At 42.9% G+C, this 17,039-nt stretch overlaps 1 protein-coding gene across 1 annotated transcript in view; it reads left to right on the top strand.

Moving 5' to 3' along the window:
• The first annotated feature begins 422 nt into the window (after nucleotides 1-422).
• The window catches only part of COL21A1 (collagen type XXI alpha 1 chain), a 99,945-nt gene continuing 83,328 nt past the window's right edge, over nucleotides 423-17,039 (top strand). Inside the window, exon 1 of the mRNA XM_027730588.2 lies at nucleotides 423-484. The gene's annotated coding sequence lies outside the window, so the exon portion shown is untranslated. The remainder of the gene's footprint in view (nucleotides 485-17,039) is intronic.

Here is a 17,039-nt window from a genome sequence, read left to right as displayed (position 1 = left end):
AGTACCAAATCTTGCATTAAGCTCCGAAAACCAAGCACTTCTGAAATGAAAGGGACATCATCACCAAGCTATTTCAAACTACTGGCCTTTCCCTCTTGCATCCAACAGTTTGCTAATCCCCGATGCAGCCGGCGGTCGGCATTGTCTCACAAACCGGGGAAAGCCTATTAGACCCCTTACCGGGGACCGTGCGGGACGGCGGGGGCGGCACTTCGGGGGGCAGGGGTGCACAGGAGGTGCGGCGGGGAGCAGCCAAGCTGCGAACCCGGCCGCGTCCTGCGCTGGCCGGAGCCCAGGCAGGGCTGTGCCAGGGCGCGGGACCGGAGGGGGCGGTGCTGCCGCGGGGCGGCTCCTGCGGGCGGTGCGGGGCCGGGGCGGCCGTGGCTGGGCGGGCGTGGGACAGAGCCGCACCAGAGCAGCGAGGGGAGCCTGCGGCAGGTGCGGCACCGCGGCCGACGGAGGGGCGACGTGTGGCCGCCGGCAGGTCAGCGGGGCTCCCGGGGGCAGGAGGGCTCCCCGGGGGGCTGCATCCCTGCGGGGCTTCCCTTGCCCGCGGGGCAGCTGGAGGGGCAGCCGGGGAGGGGCACGGGCAGGTGCAGCCCTCGGGGCGGCCTCTGCCACCTCCCCGCAGCCGGGCTGCCCCCGCGGTAGCCGGGCGTGGGGACCGTGGGCGCCGGAGAGCCGCGGGGCTGAGATAAGGAAAATTGTGCCTTCGAAGTCAGCAGGGAGCTGACCTTGGACTGTGTCACTGATGAGGAGTTTTTTGTAACTTGACTGCAGTGCGTGCAGCAGGTTGGACTAGCATGATATCCTTGCTTAGTTTATTGGCACGAGATGAAATCATTTATATCTCGCTATGTCCTTCTGTGCTGTATGGAAACCTGCTTTATTCTTTCATCACGTTGGTCTTGCACAAAGTTAATGGCTTTGCGGATCAACTTTTTCAGTAGTTTGTGGCAAGAGAGTACAGACTTTAGAATAATCGGTAAAGTAGAAGGGTTTGTAATAACTGCAATTATACTTGCTTCTGTACCTGGAAAGAGAAATTTGTTCTGTGGGCCATTTCTGATTACTGCTTTTCAGTTGTGTAAGGCTTAGCTGTACATGCTACTTGCTGTGCTGAAAGGATCTGGTCTCTGGTTTGAGAACTTCACATGCTGGAAAACCAGTCCACTGGTTGATTCTGAAAATGTTCCAGCTTTCAGGCATCTGAGAAAGCCTTCTGAGTCTGTTACAATTAGTAAACTTGGAAGTCTTCCTCAAACCTTATTTATTGTGGGAGTGCTAATTATACAATATCACTCAAATATTTATTCAAATGCATAATACTGAACTAAAGGATGAGCATAAAATATTTATTTTAAGAACTGTGTTAAGCAGTTTCCTTAGGAAATTTAGTTTTCAGCGTGAAGACTTTGATAGGATCCAGCATGTTAAAGATGTGCAAAATCAAGACAAATATATTCGGGGATGCATAACAGGAGTGTTGCACTTCCTGGTAGTTGTGACTTTAGGGTCTGTGTCAGGTATCAGTACTACCTAGGATTCTGGACACCAAGGTTCCATCAGAGTCGTACCAGTTAGGAGATGAGTAGCAAAGGTGTTCAGAGATCTAGAGAACATAACCTATAGGAAGACAGTGAAAGAACTGGAATGTTGCAGTCTAGGGAAGCAAAGACTGATGAGAGATGTGATAACAATCTTGAGCTGTGTAATTGGTTGCTGCAGAGTGGTGGGAAGCAAACTCTTCTCCACATCCAGTGGAGACATAACAAGAACCAGCATGCTGAGCTGCTGCAGGACACATTGGGTTAAATCAGTAGCGAAAGTCCCGTGTAACTGTACAGGTAATTGAGCATTGATTGTCCAAACAATCACTTACTGGAAATCCTAATGACAAAGGTGATTGTGGCTTCCTGTTGTCAGAGACATTAAATAACCTCTTCAGGTCCCTTAAAGGCTCCATGGGTGGCAGAGGCTACCAATAGGCCAGCCTGTGAACTCGCACTCTTGATGATGATCATGCATATCGAAGAACCAGCTTTGTAAGGTAAACATGGCTCAGTAATCCATTTATAGTAATTCACTCACATGCCAAGCTTTTATAGTAGATTTTGTGATTCTTCTTTCTGCTCAAACTGCATTTGCCATTGAAGTCTAAGAACAGTTATAGATGATCTGTTCAAGAACATCACATCTTGGTTTGGCACCATCACAACTGGTAAATTGGCTTATGTGTAAATTTTAGGAGATTTGAGGTCAGTTTTGAAGTACAGTTATGCAAATTGTATTACGTTGTTTTCTTCAGATCCTCGGTAATACAAGTGTTTCTCAGGGAGTCCATGAGGCAGAATGCTTTGGTTTAATTTATCTGTATCTTGGCTGTGATCGTTATCTTGGAAATTACTCGGAATATAATTCAGTTCTTAAACATACTTAGAAATGCGTAATTTGTCCTACTGCATTTAACAAGGGTTTGCCTGGTCCAATTATCAGCCCAGTTTATCAACCAATTATATTGCTGCTTTGCTCAATTTTTATTCTTTTATTGTGTTATTCTTTGTGTTGTTATTATCAATTTATATGTTATTTATATTAAAAATTTTACCACATTCTTTACTTCCCGCAACTACTTGTGAAATTAACTTCTCAGTCCCAAAAAGGATGACTTAAGGTTTTTGAACATCCCTGTTCTATAAGAATGGGAACAGACAAGGCCTAACCTCTATTTCTAGGTTGTCTCTATTTGTTAGTAATTGGTGTCCCTGTGTTCTGCTCTTGCTATTTTAGAGAGGCATTGAATAAAGCTGGCTCAATCTTTCCGGTGTCTTTTTATGAAAAGAGATGCTTTTTCAGTGCTCTTAGTCATCTGTATTATTAACATGTCTTTGTTTCCACCTTTTTTCTCTTTTTTGACCTGGCATGACGTGAGCTGAGCCCAGTAAACCTGCTGAAGATGTGCTATTCCTGGGGCATCTTCTGCTTTTTCCTTCTCACAGAATATTCCAAGTTGGAAGAGACCCACAGGGATCATCAAGTCCAATTCTTAAGTGAATGGCCCTTATGGGGATCAAACTGTTCTTGACTTTAGCATTGTTAGCACCGTGCTCTAACCAACTGAGCTAGTCTCAGCTGCCTCCCATCACACCCACAGTGGTGTGGCAGGCTAGAGTGCTTGAAGAGATCAAGATGTGCCTTATAAAATGTTTTGCTTTTGGTTTTTATGATGTTGATTTGTTGCACTGGACCATGTCAGAGTTTCTCTGAATCATCAGAAAGGACAAATTTTGTCAGGGCACAGCATCAGGGGCTCCCCATGGAGGGGTGGCAGGGATGGGCCTGGCCTGTCCCACTGCCCCAGCTGGGAGCAGAATGTTTGAGGGCACCAGGGCAGCCCCAGCCCTGCACATCAGGCACCTCCCTGGGGATGGGCTGAGGCCAGGCTGCAACATGGGCCTGGCTCTATGGGGTCCATGGGCAGGCAGGGTTGGGCTTTGGGGAGCTGGGGCAGGGGATGACAGCCCTAGGGGGCTGACATGGGTTCCTGGGCTGTGGGAAGGGACCGGTTAAAGGCTTGTTAGTGCCATGAGGCCCTTGACACATTTCAAAGCTCTGTTGATCCAAATTGTGTGTTGAAAATGTGCAAAATCTGCCCATTAGCACAGTAGTGGGTACCTGAAGTATCTGAAGATGTGGGCTTTAGGAAGGGTGAGCAGAAAGGAGTGGAAGGCCAACTTTGCCATTTGTGCCAGGGTGATGGTCACAAGGAGGCTGTTGGAGAGTTTATCTTCCCCAGTTACACAAAATGACATAACCTATAGAACTGGAATTTTTAGTGGTAGAGACACATGTGCTTCAGCACTCTGTCCTTCTGCAGCACATCCTTGGCTGGAGCATATCGGGGTGTAGGGTTTGATGGCTGCTGTGCATCCTCTGCCTGGAGAATCTATTGCACCTCTTTGACCACCCATGGCAACCAAGCTCAGATCTTTGGATTGGAGATGGCTCCATCAGGCAGGTCTACTTGTAAATAGCCAATACTACTAGTCCAGAGTAAAATTTAGGGATAAGCAGAAAATTGTTAGGAGGTTGCTGCACCATGGTAATATATATTGCTTTGGTAAATACCACTCTCTCCCCCCCCCCCCCCCCAGTAATCAAGGCTTGACATTTCCTCCCTGGTTTTGCCCATAAAAATAGGCTGAGCCCTGCAAGGCTCCCGTGTTGCATCATTTAGAACTGGATTTGCTGCAGAAAAATGCAATATATGGTAGAAGAAAACTTAGACCTGTAGGGGCATAGACAAAATGGCTTGAGACACTTTTTCCTTCTCTCTAGTTTATGTGGTACTGGGGTACTGTGAGACTTACAAAAGAAACTTTTCCAAGTTACCATTAATCTGCACAGGCATTGTTTTAATGCAGCACTGATTGATTTAGCCTTCGAGGGTAGATGTCAGGCACACTATTCATGATTAACAGCAGATAGAAACCAGGGAGATGAGTAGTGTTGATCATACTGGATAATACTATGAGTGGAAAGAAGAGTACAAAGTAAATACATGTCAACCTTTTGGAATTTTATATACAATTTCAATGTTGGATTGAGTAATCAATCTTTTATCAGTGTGTTTCATGCTGTAGTAAAATAGGCTTTAAGAAGTGAGAAGTTAATAGCTGCTCTAAGTAAAACACACAGGCACTGGAATGAGACCCATTCTCCATAACTATGAACATGCAAAAATTGCAGGGAAGTTTGCTTAAACTCGATGTGGTGAAAAATAAACTATCATTCATGCCAGTGAGATTTACATTTTTTCTTGAATTTTTGGTCAGTTCAAAGTAAGCCTGTTAAGAATACTGCATTAACTCATAGGAAATCTACATGTCCACCTTGAATATTTATACTTTAGGGCCTCTTCATAATTCAGATTTTTGTATTCCAAGATTTTTCTCTCTGTGGTTAGTTCTAGTAGCTTGCTCTGAAGATCTGGTTTGAACTAATAACAAAGAGAGGCTGGAGGCTTCTTAGCAATGACAGAAAGAAATACTGATGTGGCAAAATGAGACAGTTATGGAGATTGCAGAGGGGAAGACAAGGAGGCACTGAGATCAATCACAGGTCCTCTGGGGCAGGAGGGTTGGGAAGTGACTGCAAGGGCCCTTTGGCTGTGGGACTAGGGGTGGGGGGTCTTCTGGCAGCTGACAAGGGGACAGAGGCATGAAGAGGGCTCAGGGCATTTTTAGGACAGGGAGAGTTTGGCAGAGCTTTGTGGCAGCAGAGTCTCTTATTCCCTCACACTTTCCATCCAGACCAGTTCTTCTCATTATCTTCTGCACTGTCCCATGTTGTGGGGTGCCTCTTGTCACCTCTGCAGCCATACATTTTTTCTCAAGCTAACATTTTTTCTTTCCCTCTTCATTGGCCCCTGCCAATACCTCCCAGAAAAGGGCTGGGGATCTCAATGTTGCTTGTTCTGGCTGTTGGGAAGGTGGTAAGGGGAGGTATGAAGATGGGTAAGGGGACTATGCAGAGGTGAGGACAGTGCATCAGTAATCATAAAGAGCAAAATTTGCTTCTTGTGGAGTCCTGAGTGACATGAGAGATGTATGGCAGAGAGGTATAGCAAGTCTGCCTCATGCACAGTCATCTCTGTCCTTGGAGATGGTGTCAGAAGTACTGTGTAAATACGAGGTGCTAATCAGCAGTTTGGGATGTAGTTTCTGCCCTCCCCATCTTTTTTGGCATAGGTAAAATCTACTGGTAGAAGTGGGCTACTTATTTACAAGTGTGCAGGTTTGTATGTAGGTCTAAAAGATGTTGAATGAAAAAGTGATAATTTTTGTATGTTTTTGTATTGAGAACATTATCTGGAGGGCTCTAAATGTGTCTGTCTTGACATGGCATATTCACAGCTCTATATGTGCTGTGTGACAAAACTTGTAGGATATTTTAAAAAGATTTTATCTGTGGAACATGCTAGAAAAGTGTCTTTTTTTCAAGCTGTCTTTGAAGGGAAGAAACTGAGTTGTTGGAATGAAGAGTGTCCCAACTTCTGTGGTTGTAGTGTACATTAACACTGCCATTTGATTAGGTCAGAGCATTTTTGTATATTTTAAAGACACTTACTCTACCCAAAGGTATTTTTTTGTGTATTTTTCTCCCTTTTTTTCTGTGTAAATTTTCCGAGCCATGGTGATGATAAAACATGTTCTAACTTGCCTGAACTGATTTGTATCCTACATCAACAGAAAGTGGAAAAAAGCCAAAACCCCAGAGCTCTACTTTGAAATTAAGCCAACAATTTTTAAAGCATGCCAGCTTGTACTTTCCAAAATATAACAATCTGTACTTTCTTCATTAAGTAGAGTTAATGATTTCCAAAAGTTTTTTTCAGTCAAAACTGTTTTGGCATATAAAAATGAGCCTAATTAGGGTGATTTGAAGACACGTAAGTGAAGAGTGCTGCAGTTGGTATAACAGCAAGAGTATATCTAGGCTCAGCCTTTAGCAGACACTTGGGAAGTCTTTGTTGTCAAGAGTACTTGTGCTTCCTTTGGTCTCAGTAGGTAATGCCAATCCTCACCCCTTATGATCTCCGTAATGCCACAAGAGCTTGCAGTATCACATGTGGAGAGGTCAAGATAACTTTGCATAGTGATACAACTATGTGATACAATTGTTGATACAAACAGTACAGTTTATAAAATACCAGATTATTGAGCTCAGTTTACTATCTTGTGGTATAACCCTTGCTCACTAAAGTGTGCAGAACTGTGTGAAGTACCTACGACCTTCAATGTCCCCAAATGTAGTAATTTCTTTTTCTTAGTCTTTTAACCACCTGGCATCTCCTGAGTGTCTCTCTGGGAGCTGCGTCCCAGACAGACTCCTTTAGAGAGAGATGTAAGCAAGGCTGTTTAAATAACTATCTCTTTAATTGCAGCTCTCCTTGACCCGATCAGCATGTTCCTCCTTACTTGCACTTGGGATCTGACCTTGGTTTTCTACTGTTTCCCCTTTCCTCATTGCACATAGAGAAGATAGAATAATACTTCCAGTTAAATAAAAAGGCAGAGGAGAAAACAGATACTGTAAGCATAGCTGCAGTGTCCTGTGTGGAGAAGAGGGGATGGACGCATCTGTGCAATGACCTGAAGGGTGGGTGAATTATGCAGAACATGACTTGAAGATGGTAGAGGCGGGAGTGGACCATGCAGAACTGTTAGCTTTGTGAATTCATTTATTTCTCAGCTGTGGGAAAAGTTTCAAAACAAAAAAGCACTCTGTCGAAGTGGCTCTGAGGTTAGACTTTATGCCCAAGACAAAAACCCATGGGAAAGTTACATAATGTTGAACTTCCATTTTATCAGAGGTTTGATTGCCAATGGGAGCTGGATATGAGAGTCTCCAGCTCTTAAAATCTTGGCCCTGATAGCACAGGACTTTAAGGGGTAAAGTAGATCACTGTTGGCAGAATATGAGCCAAACTTAATGTCAGTGTCTCGGTAAGGAGCTGTGTGCCTTCTTTCCCCAAGTGGAATGGTATCTGCCTGCTTATGACATTTCCGTTAGGAGGGAACAGAACTGGGTGAGAGACCTGCTGAGATATACCATCGGGTTCATTGTCAAGTCATGAGGTAGAGCAATGTGGGAAAGTACAGCCAAGAACCTTGGAGCTAGAGTGCAGCCCTTCATAGCAACTTAAAACAAAGGAAAGGTCATGTGGAAATGCAATAATAAAAGGTGTTAATATGTGGAGGGGAATTTTCAGAGGCAAAACACCTAATTATCTTGCTTACTAGAAGAAAACTGAAATTCTTACCTACTGAAAAGAAGTCCTCTTTGTCTTTCAGAAGGTGTCACTTGCAGAGGAAGTGAGTATCAAATGGCAAGCCTAAAAAACCCAACCAAATAAATTAAACGGCTTTTTGAATAGCTCTGTCTGGAAGTTGAGAGAAAAAGAAAATGGAGAAATAAAGGCAATTAAGAGACCTGGAGGTATTTTTTCCTATCCCTGAAAAATGAAACTGAGAATCTTTCAGGTCCTATGTAGAATGACACAAGCCATGAGAAATTACTGATGATAAAATGTAGCTACATGCTAGCAGTATATTAAATTGTAAAAAATATACCCTTGCAGTATACTAGAAAATAAAATGATAAAGGTGTTTTTTGCTGTTTTACTACCATGGAAAGGAATAAGGGGTAGGGAAGGAGAAGAAGATTTGCTGAATAGGAATAACAACAAATTCTTTTTAAAGGTCCTGGACAATGGAGGTTTATGTTTGCTATTCCCTGGTGAATTTTCAATGAGGAGAAAGGAATCTAATTGTATGCTCCTGTAATTAAGTCCATTTGCTGTGCAGAGAGGCCCACATGGCCATGGCGTGCTCATGACTGGGCTGAAATGAAGATTGACAATTTTGCCAAAAAGGGGAGGGAAGCCAGAGTGCAGAGGATTTCGTTAAGGAGCTCAAAAGAGGGGACAGCTGCACCTAATTTTCAGAAGCACATAGTTGTCTTCAAGAAAGCCAAGCAGTACCAAGAGTAAAGCTTCATTTTTATTTCCTGAAGAGTAAGAGCATTCCATTTATTTTATCTCTTATTTTCTTTCCTAATCTGCCCTCAGATGAGGTTTTTCTAGCAAAGAAGAATTACTTCTCTATATAAGTATACCTACTTATGCTAAGTACTCACCATGGGTTATTAGTAGTTCATGGTTTGATACTACCTGAGAGTAGCAAGTAAAAGGCATTCAACAAAAGCATCCTGGAGCTGTCCAGTACAGAGCATTTCATGTGCAGAAAACCTGATTCTCTGTTCTACACTTGACCATGTGCAATTTTGTGTTTGTTTCATGGGTCACTCTGTCTGATTTTTAAATAGATCTGGGTGATATATGTCTTCTCCTGCAGAGTTACTTAGAGGATGCCTTTGAAAAGTTGGACAACTTTGAAATCTTGCTCAGAAATCAAAGTGCAGTGAAAATTCTGTTATATGGTGATTTCATCCTGAAAACTCTGCTACACTAATGCCAAAATAGAACTTAAGCACTGATTGTTGATACCTGAAGTAAATATATAATCACTTTAAATCGTTAACCTATTTTCTTGTTTGAATACACAGGAAATAGCTTTTCTTTCCTGAAAATGAATAGGCCAAGATGTAAAGAATATTTTGATACCATGGAAAATAATAATATTTATTATGACAGTTGCTGGGAAATAATCCTATGTACCTTTGTGACATAGAAATTTTGACACTTTTTTCCTAAAGTGGTTATTTTCTAGTTTTTGTTTGTTTAGAACTTTTTCACTGGTTGATGTTTTAAATCTGGTTTTGTTGTCATGGAAGTTTATTTTACAATATGACTGAGAAGAAACTGGCTTTCTTTATTTGTTTATTCCCTTTTTTCACCTTAAGTACTATCTGAGAACCAATAATCATGTGCATAGATAGAGTTCATCTTTAACAAGTTCATTCTAAAACATACAGGACAGCATTTGATTTTAAAGATCTAAGATATAAGGCAATGCTTATGGATTATGTTATTGTTGCTAGTTGTTATGGCTAAACTATAGCTAAATTGATTGTGAATTCTGATCAATTATATAGCCCAAATAAGAACTGAGAATCGAATCACACATCTTGGAATAACGCCCAGAGGCAAGAAAATCCATTTGAGTCAGTGGATCAGTTTTTTATAGTTTAAGTTTTACACACCATCTTTGACTGTTGATGCTATACCCCAGAGATTCTTCCAAGGAGAATTTTTTTTGAAAGAGATGACCCTTATACAGTCATTCTGAAAGTCATTCAAGTGCCAGAATACAAAGTCATTCTAGTGACAAAATAAACCCAGGAAACACTGTAAGCATTTGCTCTGAAACACTGTGATAGTCAAGATTTTGTGTTATTGGGAACACAGAATAGATTAGATTTCCCTCTTGTATATAAATTTATCTTTTTAAGCAAACCTGAAATCTACCTGTTTTTCTAAGAGCACTGATTTGACATTTTCTAAGAGTACCAGTTTGACATTTTAAAAAAAAAAAGCTCATCTCAAGTTAAATAACTCTGGAATATGTCTGAAAATACATCTGGCATCTTCAGAAATGTCAAATTTCTGGCACAAATAATAACATATTGTATTCCTTTCACTTTTTGAAAAAAACTTTTATTAAAACTTATGATAATATAAAATCTACTTTTTAAAATTTGTGGTATTCCTCTGAAAGGTGAGCTGTACACCTGTTTATTCAAGAAAGCACGACCTGCACTTCATTCAGGCCTGTCCGATACCATTAATATACAGTGTAAGCAGCTTGTCATAGTTCCTAATAAGTGTGCCATGTTGTTTTATTCGTTCTTTTGCAACTTATATTGGTAACAGTAGACATTTCTTAATGGACTCTATGGAAAATAAGTTACACATATCTTGTATGTTTTGAGATATGGGAACTACTCTGGAAAAATTAATGGGAGCTTTTGAAAGAAAAGATGTTACCTAAACTGCTCTAACCTCTAATGGCCATTTAATGCACCTGTTGCTAATTTAAGTCAAGCTAGCTGATTCAGAAATGTGACACTTGAAACTCTAGGCCCTTTCATGTCAAAAGAGCAAAGAGCAGAACTGTTTGCACTGTTTTCTTGAACAGAAAAGCTGCAAGTGGAATGGCATGAAAGAGGCAGAATAGAATCATAAAATTGTTAAGGTTGGAAAAGCAGTGCCATGGAAAGGGATCTGGGGGTCCTGGTCGATGGCAAGTTGAATATGAGTCAGCAGTGCCCTGGCAGTCAGAAGGGCCAAACACGCTCTGAGGGGCATCAGGCAAAGCATCTCCAGCCAGTCAAGAGAGGGGATTGTCCCACTCTGCTCTGGAGGGCCTTGAGGGGAAGCTGTATGAGGAGTGGCTGAAGTCACTTGGTCTATTCAGCCTGGAGAAGAGAAGACTGAGGGTAGACCTCATTGCAGTTACAACTTGTAAGGGGAAGAGGAGAGGCAGACATTGATCTCTTCTCTGTGGTGACTAGTGACAGGACCTGAAGGAATTACCTAAGTTGTGTCAAGGGAGGTTTAGATTGGATATTAGAAAAAGGTACTTCACCTAGAGAGTGGTTGGGTGCTGGAACAGGCTCCCAAGGGAAATGGTCACAGCACCAAGCCTGAGAGAGTTCAAGACGCATTTGGACTACACTTGCAGGCACATGGTGGGACTGTTGGGGATGGTTCTGTGCAGGGCTAGTAGATGGATTGAATGATCCTTGTAAGTTCCTTCCAACTTGGCATATTCTGTGACCATGAGCTCCAGCTGTCAACCCAGCACCATCACCATGTTCACTGCTAAAACATGTCCTCAAGGGAAAGTCTTTGGCTGTTTACTGTATGGGTTGTAATATTGTAAAATACATAATCTGTCAGAGTAGTCTATGGTAAATAATATTTAATTATTGCTCAAAAGACGGAGCCTTATTTGTTCTGGTTCCCTTGTACAAACCTAAGAGGGTGTGTGGTGATGAGTACTTATGACTGTTCGGGGTCACTGCTGAGTATACTAGCAAATCTCATCCCTTGGGGCCAGATAACTCTGACCCATATGCAGAAGATTTCTTCATAGTTGTAGAGTGGGAGGAAGGAATTCGCCTTCTTGCCATGAGTAACCTAGCAAGATGGAACAGGATGGTGCCTTCCACCCCCACTCCATCCTTACGGTGCCAGCTTGTGAGGAATTGTCTACAATGGCTGAGGGATAATTTTCTGCAGTTTTGAACACTGAGATTTCTAAGAATTTCCAAGTGCATAACAAACTTGGATGTCCCTGCCTGTTGGAATTGTTATAAAACCAAACAACTCTCAGTCTTGAATGTAGTTCTCACAGTGCTCTGGAGATTTGGAGTTGCACTATTGCACTATTAAAACCTGATTAATGAATGTCTGAAGATTAAGCGAAACAAGTGGCCAGTAGCCCAGACTGTCTGGAGAGAGATAAAAGAAAAAGCAAAGATAGAGGAGGTAAAAGGTTTTATTATAGGGTTCAGGGACTTTTTCATGGGGAGAGATGAGATGGTACTTAGGTTTCTGCTGGCTTAGTAGTGGGAGAATCACTCCCCAGCATCATCAAGGCTCGTCATAAAACAGGAATGTGATATCTAGGCAGTTATGATACAGAGTGATGTATCCAACTAAAAAGTATTACATCTGAAAATTCAAGCACACAAAGATGTGGGGAATATTTTTAACATGTTAACATTGACCCCTGAACAATGAAGGAGAAGAGCTAGTTAGTTGTGAAAGGGGGAAAAGCACCACTAAATTTTAAAGAATTACATGGAATAAAAGGGCACTTTCTCTTCATTTAGGTAGAGAGGCTGAGATTGGGGGAGAGAGGAAGAGACATTGGTTTTATTCCTGTCTCCCACTTAGACTCCCACAACCCCAGAACGGTACTGGCCAGGACTACATGCAGTTTCTGCATCATCAGGACCCAGGAGTCCTGCGGAATCCTTCAGACATCTGAGCTCTAGGTTCTCTCTCAGTGACCTGTAGCAGTGCTCCTGACCTCCTTCCCCTCTTCCCCCGGTCCCTGCAAGGAGCTAAATTACTTCATTGGTGGCGATTCTTTAAATAATCAGAAACAGGTTTATTAGCAGGCACTGAGGGATATCTACAACAGCAGTGCTTCCTAGATCATTCAGAATAATCATTGTCACCAGTTTATTCTACGTAGGTTACTTCAGAGATGTTGTGTTTTTTTGGTGTCACTATTCCATAGATAGTCACCTCAATATACACTGTTGCTCAAGGGCTGGGACAAAATAGAGCATCCATGTTTGTATGTGTGAAGTTGTATTAGCTTTGCGTGGCCAGGTTTTGGTGGTGAGAGGGTTACAGCAGTGGCTTCTCTGAGGAGAGAAGCTTCCACTATGTTCGACAGAGCCAATACCAACCGGCTCCCAGACAGATCTACTGTTGGCCAAAGCTGAGCCCATCAGTGATGGTGGTAGCACCTTTGGGATAATGTAGTGAAGAAGAGGGATGGAATGGCAGCTGCATCCAGAGAGAGCAGTGAGAATATGTGAGAGGAATAGCTCTGCAGACATCAGGGCCAGTGAAAAATGAGGAGGGCAGAGGTGCTCCAGGTGCTGGAGCAGAGATTCCTTTGCAGCCTGTGGTCAAGGCCATGGTGAGGCAACTGTGCCCCTGCAGCCCATGGAGGTCCACAGTGGAGCGGAGATCCACCTGCAGCCCCTCGAGGACCCCTCTGGAGCAGGCAGATGCCCAAAGAAGCCTGTGTTCCTGTGGGAAGCCCACACTGGAGCAGACTGCTAGAAGGACCTGTGGCCCCATGGAGAGGGGAGCCCACTCTGGAGCAGGTTTACTGGCAGGACTTGTGACCCCACCGAGGACCCACAGTGGAGAATTTCATTAAGAACTGCAGCCTGTATGAAGGACTCATGTTGGAGAAATTTGTGGAACACTGTCTCCCAAGGGAGGGACCCCATGCTGGAGCATGAGAGTCTTCCCTCCCTAAGGAGGAAGGAGCGATAGAGACAATGTGTGATGAACTGACTGTAATTCCTATTCCCCATCCCCCTGTGCCTCTGGGGGAAGGAGGTAGAGAATTTGGGAGTAAAATTGAACCTGGGAAGAAGGGAGGGGTGTGGTGAAGGTGTTTTTAAGATTTGCTTTTATTTCTCATGATCCTACTCTGATTTGAATGTTAATAAATTTAGTTTTTCCCCAAGTTGAGTCCGTTTTGCTTGTGACAGTAACAGGTGAGTGATCTCTCCCTACCCTTATCTCAAACCATGAGCCCTTTGGTATATTTTCTCTCCCACTTCCAGCTGAGGTGGGGAGTGATAGTGTGGCTTTGTTGGGCACCTGGCCTCTAGCTGGGATCGACCCACCACAGAATTACAAGGCTTTTGAGTAGAAATAGGGAATTAATCTGGGATCTTACAATAACAAGTATACAAAAATGAAAAAAAAAAAAACAGCTCCCTGTTGAGATGCGTGCCAGGGACATTGGAAAATACTGGTGTTTTTCCTATGTCAGAAAGTGATTTACAACACCCAGGGAGAAGTTTGATCTTCTGGCTTACTTAGTATTTTTTCATAATGCTATTTATCTGTGTGAAACAATGCTGAAAGCAGAGAAATATCCAACCCAGAGACATGGGTTGGATAGTGCAGGACAGCCCTGGCCTTCTGACCACCCTGCACCTCTGCAAAACCTTCTTGGTGTGATTTGTCCATTCATTAGTTGCTCAACTCTTCAGCTACCGTGTCCTTAGTTGTTTTGTGGACTGAATGAAAACTATATGGTTAAGACTAGGAAGGTGCTTTATACTTTATAAATGTAATAAAAATAATTGTCTTCATAGACTGGGCTGTAAGTGTAAAGAAAGTGATCAGGAATACTTGCTGGAATATCTTTAGTCTTCTTGCAGGGGTAAAGCAGCTGGGCATGGAAATTGTGCATTGTTTTAATTTTTGCTTGGGATCATACTATATCTGGAACTGTGAGTTATTTCTCAAAGTACCACATTTTGGATATACTTGAAACAGTAAATGTTTATGTTTTCCCCTTCAAGCATGAATGTACTAAATTTCTTTTTTCTTCCCTCAAAAAACTGTTTAAAATCTTAAGGGTTTGATTTAACTCCCCTGAATACAACTGGAATTCTTTCAAAGTTTTCACTAGCCCAGGTCCTAAATTCCTCTAGAATTTCTACTATTTCCATTCCTTCAGCCATCACAGCCTCTTTTGAATGACTTTTCAATATTTTCAGTTAAAGCAAGACTAAGTAAAAAGAACCCTATCATTTAAAGAACACAGAATTGGAAAACCTAAAAATCCTTTTTATCTATTTGTTCTATGATTCTTCTTCATTTGATGTCAGTGAATTTATATATTGTTGTTAAAATGCTAACATATAATCAAATGGTTTAGAGGTCAGTTTACTTCATTATACCTTTCTGTGTAGTCTGAAGGCTGTTGTACTAAGTTAAATGGAATGAACATCCATTCATTCTCATCATGGCTAGGCTTCGCGAACGAAGATTTGGGAAGGCTCTATCCACATTTGCTGCAGGCACGCTGGTGGCTTATGAGGCCAATACGTGACAGACAAATCCGATTGCAAAAGGCACAGCAGAAAGACTCCTTAGAAGGTGTATTCTGCAATACACGGTTCTTTCTGCGTTGCCTTTTTTCCTCGAGGGTGATCCTGTGTGTGTTTTCAAAGGAGACAGCTGCGTTATAGATGGTGTGTCTCCAGGCCTCCCGATTTGATGCCAGAGTAGACCAGTTGTGGTGATCAATATGGCCAAGGCTGAGATGTTGTTTCAGGGAGTCCTTGTATCTTTTCTTCGGGGCTCCTCTCATGCGGCAGCCAGTGGCAAGTTCACCGTAAAGCAAGATCTTAGGGAGGCGGTGGTCCTTCATCCTGGAGACATGACCTGCCCAACGCAGCTGTGTTCTCATCAGCATTCATTCTACTGTGTAAAACAATAACGTCAAATTTTGAAGCTTGAAGAGATAGTTTAATCAGCTTTTTCTGTGACTACAGATTGCTATTGGAAAAAAAGAGCTTAATCTGATTTACCTTTTATTGAATGTTTCTGGAAATGAAGGAAAAAGAGGACAGTTAAAGAATTGCAAAAAAACAAGCTTTCAAATAAAGTTTTGAAACCTTTGACCAAAGCAGGCATCCATGGCATCATTCTTATCCTTTCCAGCATTTGACAGTGCTTAAATTAAAACTAATAGTAGCATTAAGTATAATTTGTGGAAAAAGACACATGAATAACACTAATGTGCTTGGTGCTAGAATGCAAATCTGTTTGAGGAATAAATAGGAGAAAGGAATAGAAGAAAAAGATAGGGAGACAGAAAAATATAATTTCTATTTCTGTTGCTGGTCCTTACTTGAAGGATGCAAATGAAGCCCATAGACTTCTTTCCTTCACATAGTAAACTTACTTTAAATCACCTATTGAGTATTTCTTACTGCATCTCTCTTGTTTTCAAGGTAAATGTTGTAGTCATCACATTGCAAATAACAGCTAAGCCAACCCTACCTTCCCTTTCTTAAAAGTGGAGAACAAAAATAAAAAGATGGAAGGAAAATAAATGTAAGGGGAAAAGAAAGAAGTGCGTGAGGATGTCATGGGTTGAGATTGGCTCCCCTGAGAGCCGAGGGGCCCAGAGGTGATTGGGTGCCAGGGCAGTGTTCCCTGGAGGGCCAGTCACCGTTCGTCTTGTTCACTGCTGCTGAAAAATCATATATGCACAATCACCGGAACATGTTGGCAATTCTGTCTGTGTCTGCTGCTGTGTGAGGGTGAGAAGGCCGAAGGGGTGGCAGGGCCTCCTCTTTCTTCCCCCTCCAAGGGGGGAGGGGGGGCCCTGCGTCCCACAGCTCTGTGGCCCACAGCAGGATTAGAGGCAGCATTTGGAGTGAGTGTTTGTGAGGGATGCGACTCACAGCACCTGAGGTAAGAGGGAGGAGGCCAGGCCCTCTCCCCCCCACCCTGCAGCTGGGCTACAGAGCGCTCGAGGCAGGGTATAACCGGACCGAGCTGCCTGCGACCAAGGCTAGGGGGCTTTTTTTCCCTCTCACTGTTTAGTGGGAGTGGATGCAAGGCTTAGTATTGAAGCTGAGCCAGGACACGGGCGGATAACGAAGCAGCTCGGTGCCACGGAGAAGAATCCCAGGCAAAATTGGAGACGGGCCAGAGAGAGAGACTTGGGAGTTGCCCTGCCGAGGTTTGACCAGGGGCAGCTGAAAAACTGACTTGGAAGACGCTATGATAAACTGACTGAATTACAGCAGCCTACAGAACCGAGGTATGAGACTGAGAGAGAGAGATCACACAGCAGAAATGTCACAGAACCACGGAGAAAGGACTCAAAGCTATCTTGGACTTCATGAAGAAGACAAGACTGCAGCAAACAACTGGAAGTTTGGTGAGGGAGTGTTTCAGGTTCCCTAAACACTCCCACGAGAGAGAGACCGTGTTACCTATCAGC

Source organism: Pipra filicauda, unplaced genomic scaffold, assembly GCF_003945595.2.
Source record: "Pipra filicauda isolate LSUMZ 115617 unplaced genomic scaffold, ASM394559v2 scaffold195_size2193078_pilon, whole genome shotgun sequence".
Taxonomy (NCBI): Eukaryota; Metazoa; Chordata; class Aves; order Passeriformes; family Pipridae; genus Pipra; species Pipra filicauda.
This window is presented reverse-complemented; position numbering and strand designations above follow the sequence as displayed.